This window comes from Halichoerus grypus, chromosome 11, assembly GCF_964656455.1.
Source record: "Halichoerus grypus chromosome 11, mHalGry1.hap1.1, whole genome shotgun sequence".
Classification (NCBI taxonomy): Eukaryota; Metazoa; Chordata; class Mammalia; order Carnivora; family Phocidae; genus Halichoerus; species Halichoerus grypus.
The window spans coordinates 33,232,877-33,239,132 of record NC_135722.1 but is presented as its reverse complement, the minus strand read 5'-3'; the positions used below and the strand labels follow the sequence as shown (position 1 = coordinate 33,239,132).

General features: G+C 36.0%; 1 pseudogene; it reads right to left on the bottom strand.

Annotated features, from left to right (window-relative positions):
• Positions 1-2,362: 2,362 nt before the first annotated feature.
• Positions 2,363-2,713, bottom strand: LOC144379515 (protein FAM136A-like; annotated as a pseudogene).
• Between the last annotated feature and the right edge of the window lie 3,543 nt (positions 2,714-6,256).

Below are 6,256 nucleotides of genomic sequence, written 5' to 3'. Positions count from 1 at the left end.
TTAGATGCTTTCACATGTTGCACTTAATTATTAGGATTTCCTAATGAAATAAGGGCTGTTGTCCCCATTTGACAGATAAGAAACAAACAAAAACCAGATCCACCAAGGCCAACAAGATAATAAATGCAGGACTATGGGAATGATATCCAAAAATGACTCAGAGTTCTCTGTTCTTGAATATAAAAATTTGCCACTTTGTTTTCATTTAGATTTTACAAATTTAGGGATACTCACTTAGAATCACGGTATTTCCCTGGTATATTCAATATTTTAAATATTATAAAATGTCCTCTTTCTCTTTAGTAATGATTTCTGTATGAAAGTCTACTTTATCTTATATTGATATAGTATATATGATATATAAACATTTGCATGATATATAATTTTTCATCATTTCTCTCTCAGCCTTTCTTTATCCTTGTATTTTAGTTGGCTATATCTTTTTTAATCTATATATTTTTAATGCATCTAACAATCTTCATTTTTCACAAGAGGATTTAGATTATTTAATTGAATTTAACCACTATGATTTGTTTGGGTTTAAATCTACCATCTTACTATATGTTTTCTATTTCTCCTACCTTTATCTCTTTACTTGCATTCTTTTTGATTAATCAATTTATAAAATTTTATTTTCTCTATATTTGCTTGGAAGTTATACACTCATTTATAATTTTGGTGAGGGGTACCTACAGTTTCAAATGTCTATCTTTATATTATAAAACTCTAATGTTAAGTGATACTTACCCCCTCTTCCTGAACAAGGAAAAGATCTTTATTTATCTAATTTCTAAAACATATGCTATTTTTGATGTAATTCATATCCATGTTTAAATTATCTTTAAATTAATTAATTTATTTTGGAGGAAAAACTAAATCTTATTTATTTTTATAACCAAACCACCAGGAAAATATATCACAGCCTTGAAACACCAAACACAGGCTATATTATCAAGTAATAAGTTGGTAAAAAGACAACAAGGTCCTTATCAAAATGATAAAGTGCTAGAGCTGGGCAGAACACTGCTGCAAAGGCCCCAGGTAAAAGTGGTATTTGGTAATGGGGGAGGGGGGCTGCCCCTCTTTTGTTTTAGAGGAATCACAGCTCACCCCTGAGTCGCTTACTTATTCTCCTTTGACCTTCCTGTTGCCATGGGATTGCTTCAGGAGGGTACTGTTATTTCAGGGGGCTAAATAAGCAATACTGAGTTTAGGCTTTCATTCCATCCTGTTTTATAAAAAACAGTTTTTCCAAATCCAGTAGTTAATAACTCCCTTAATTAAGGCAACATTTCCTCCTTCAATGTTCATTCCTGGATACTCCCTTTCCTTTATTATTTTTTTAAAGTTTTTATTTATTTATTTCAGAGAAAGAAAGAGAACGAGTGATGGGGAGGGGAGAGAGAAAGAGAGAGGGAGAAGCAGACTCCCTCCTGAGCAGGAAGCCCGATGTGAGCTCCATCCCAGGACCTGGAGATCATGGCCTGAGCTGAAGACAGAGGCTTAACCTCCTGAGCCACCCGGTGCTCTAAACTCCTGTTCCCTTTAAGGGCAAGTGTCACTGCAAGACTGTCCCATTGCTTTGCTGCAGCTAGTCTCAGGGCCCGTCGCGGGAGCCAGTGAGAGGGAAGGTCAGCTTCCCATACCCAGCATAACATCGCCTCTCATGTTGTTGCAGGGTCTCCTAGCTGAAAGATGCAATGTGTACTTTAAGAAATGCATATCCAAATCTTGATGGCCAGAAACAGATATGAACTGTTCAAAGTTCTTCCCTAAACTACCTCTCCCAATTCCACATCTTACACCAACTGCAAGCCCTTGTATATAAAACAAAACCAAGCAAAACAAAGGCCAAGAAACCTTTTTTTTTTTCCTTTCTAAATTAGTGACTGTGCGGATTTTGTTTTACAGCTTATGGAAAATGATTTGGTGATCTTTCTGGTCAACAGGAGTTTGGCAATGAATAGAAACATCTCTGCTCACACTCCACCAGACCACAGGCAGGTTAGACGAAACTGCTAGCCTGCTGGTACGTGTGTACTCTGAGGAATCTGGTACCTTGGAGGGCTCTGGCTTGGTACAAGGGACATCCCTCATGCCAGGACAAGCACATGAAGTTTAGACTATTAAAAACTTTCCTGCACTGTCTCTGACCCAAATTTTAGCACCAGTTTTTTTTTTTTCATTTCACTTTGTAGGGTTGAAACATAAAGGAACCAGGTGTCCAGAGGCAAGTGACACATGCCTCAAACTTCCTTCCATCCTTAATTTCTTCATACTCTTCACTTAAAAGACCAAAACTCCCAATTCTGTTTTTAAATAGATTCCTGCCATCAGCTCTGAAGGCCAATTGCAAAAACTTCTATTTCCCCATGGAGGAAAGAGACTCCTTCATCTTGGTCATGGTTGGGCTGAGGTGCATGTGGTCATCCACACACTTGCTCACACAACTCTCCAGCTGCCTCGTTACCTGAAGCTCTTTACTTCCTGCATCTACTGAATCTTTGGCTGTGTCATTGCAGTACATGGTACACCGGGCCAGGAGGTCCTGGACTTCTCCAACTCACTGGTCCCCAGGGCCTGGGCTTAAGCCAAAGGCGCACGTTCAACGTTTAATGCAACATTCAATGTTCAAAGCAACATTCAACATTCGGTGCACCGGCTTCATGGACATCTGGCTGTTCTCACAATAGCTGGCTCTGCACCAGAACATGAAGCCTTGCATCTTCCAGATGTTCCCTCCGTCCACATTCTTCACCATGGAGTACACAGCTTCCTGCACCTGGAGCTGCTGCAGCTCCTCTGTGGTGACCCAGCACTGCACCCCTCCAAGCTGGCGCCAACATGGACTCTGGCCCATATCCATACTGTTTAAACACTACTAGATATTACTAGTAACATTGCATATAGTCAACAGTTATTTAGATTTACCCAAACATTTAGGCTCTCATCATTGTTTGTTGCTGTTGTTTTCTGTATCTCTGAACTTACATCCGACATCATGTTCCTTCGCTGGAGGGATATTCTTTAGTATCTAACTTGGTACAAGTTTGCTAATAGAAAAATCTCTGTTTTGTTTTGTTTTATGTTCTAAGCATGCATTTTGCTCTTGAATGACATTTGCACTAAGTATGAAATTCTAGGTTGGTAGATATTTTCTTTCAGCATTAAAAAGATACTATTGCATTATCTATCAGATGCCATTGATTATGTTATAAAGTCATCTAAAATTCTCCCCATTGCTCCTTCGAAAGTAGTTTCCATTTATTTTCTGATTGCTTTTAAAAATAGTTTTCTTTGCCATTCTATTTACTGAAGTATCACTATGATGTGTGTTGTTTTATTTTATTTTATTTTATTTTTTTAAAGATTTTATTTATTTATTTGACAGAGAGAGACACAGCGAGAGAGGGAACACAAGCAGGGGGAGTGGGAGAGGGAGAAGCAGGCTTCCCGCCGAGCAGGGAGCCTGATGTGGGGCTCGATCCCAGGACGGTGGGATCATGACCTGAGCTGAAGGCAGACGCTTAATGACTGAGCCACCCAGGTGCCCCATTATGATGTGTTTTAATGCATTACATATTGGATTTATTTTTCTTGTAATTTGCATTATAATTTTATTTATATTTTTATTTATAATCTTTATTCTGTGGATTCTCATTTTATATCAAATTCAGGAAGTTTTCAGCATATATGTCTTGTTATATTTCCTATCCCCACGATCACTCCCCTCTCTTACTAGGACTCAAATCACTTATGTTCGATCCATTCACTGTATATAACACTCTCTGTTTTCATTCTTTCTAATCACTATGTCTCTAATAAAAACCCAGGAGTCTGTCACTGGAAAAAAAAATCTGCTAGAACTCTTAAACTAAAGAGAAGTCCACGAATACTATATATTTTTAGGCTCTATAATAACTGCTTTAATTAGCATTTTGGTGTATGATATTTTGAGTTCCCATTTAACTATGTGATTCTGTGTAATTCTCAAAATATATAGGGGTTTCCGTCTGTATAAGTGTGTCTAGGGAATACTAAATCCTTTCGTGACTCAGGAAGTAACACTAAATGGTTTTTCTTTAATACTTGTAAAATAGTTTCTTAAAAAAAATCATAAGTTTATACAGTACCTTTTCCACTACTGATAGGATTCATTTTAATTTCAAATTTATTTTTCAATGGATATAAAACTACTGCCAGTAACTAAAATGATCTATTGCTCTCTCATACCACACAATGAATTATCTAAAATATTTCATATATTATATACATTCAAATGAATTTTGACAATTGAAGGCCATTCTTTTAATAGTATTAGGAATTTGTAGGTTATTTTCTTGAATAGAGAGAGATAAATTAGTTGTGGCATGGGTTCAAAATCTACACCTCTGAGTGAAATGTAATTAAAACATTTTCTCGTTCTACTGCTCCTTGGCCCGTTACCCTCAATAGACCCTTAATATGCACTTTGCCATACAGCCCATTTCACCAGTAAGCACCTAACGTCTGTAGTATAGATGTTGGGTGCTTATGTAAAGACTGGGTGAAGTCTTGCTCAGGGAGGATAGAAACCGTGTTTCAGCATTTCATCGTGAGTGGATTAAATAGTAACTAAGTTTCCTTGCACTTATGAGATTCTGTAATTCAGTGAATCTGTAAAATCTACTGAGTCTGGATATTAAGGTCCATGGGGAATTTGGAAACTTTTTTTCAGTAATAGACTCCTGACTTCTTGATAAGTAACACTAGTTTACTAATTTGTGTTTATTAATTACCTCAGTGTGTACTGGGACTCTTACACAGATCATTGGGGATAATTCATGATGAATTATGATTAAAATGAGCAAATATGGAAAGAGTTTACTTGTAGAGTCAAATAAAACTCTTTGTAAATTGTGTTTGAAGTTTGTTTCCAGAGATGATTTAAAGGTCTATGAATGCCAGTGTTAACACTTTTATTAAAAAGTACTTTTAAAATGTAGACTTCTTTATAGGTCAGTAAGACTCATAGTCTTCAAGACTATCTCAGCTTATAGTTTTTTTCATTTTTCATAGGTAAAACATCATAGAACTAAAGAATTTTAAGAGCAATTTGATTAAACAATTCAATTATCTGATGAGAAAGAGAAATCTAGAGAGGTGGAATGGAATGTGTTACAAACTCAGAATTAGGTCATGGGATTGCTTATTGGATTTTGGCTTCTCTAATCTTTGGAATCTGGACTCTAATAATCAAGTCTTGCCAAAGATGTACAGATTTAAACTTTTTAATAATGCTGATTTTGACCATCATTAAATCTTTCAAGCATAGTGTTTGGGCAGAAGCTACGTGTTCATTTTTCAGAGACTTGACACAAGTTTTAAGTGTTTAGTGAACATTGTAGATGGGGTTTGGGTTCAATGGAAATTATCTGTATAGTCCCAACCAAGGGTGAGAAGCTTTAGCTCAGTAATTATCTTAAATTTCGTGTACTTCTCTTAATGCTTATTCTGAATTGATAAACCTGAAGATCACTTTTCTAAACATGGAGATTTGAGCCCCTTTGTATTGAGTTTCTATCTTTATAATGTTTGCCGTCAGTTTACTAATTAGCATTTTTAATTACCTTTTGTGTGTATCAGAGTCTTACCTAGATTTACAATGATTACTGGTGATTACCTAAGCTTAGAGAAAAGCAAATATGGAGAATGTGATCTCTGGATGGAGACATAGTTGTATCACTAAATATATTTGGAAGAATTCCCATAGATAGAGAAGTTTACAAGTAACAGCGTTTAAGCCTTTGACATATTTGTTTGTGTGTGCATAATTCAAGGACTAAAAATTAAGTGACACAGTCCTCTAGAGGTAGGAGTTTTTCTCTGTTTTACTTAGGCATTTTTACATTTAAATTTTATTAATACGTTGCATATTCTTTATCGAGTGCCTATTCTGCTATATAATCAATTTAAAACTGTCTATGTTCTTATAGTTGGCATTAATCAATTTCACAGATCAAAAAGGGAGGGATTTTAGAAGTCTTCTAACCGTTTTCATTAATTCTCAGATAAAGGTCTCTAATAGGCATTGATGAAGTGTGTAGTGCAATTGATGCACCCAGAATCCTTGGAAGGATTCTGACGATTTGGGGTGTGCTCTATTACAACTTGTCCTATTTTGACAATTCTTTCTCTTCACAAATCCCTTTTATTCTCTGCTTTTGCGTGATGGAAAGTTATGAGTTTGATAATATTCTCTCCTTTGATTTATTCT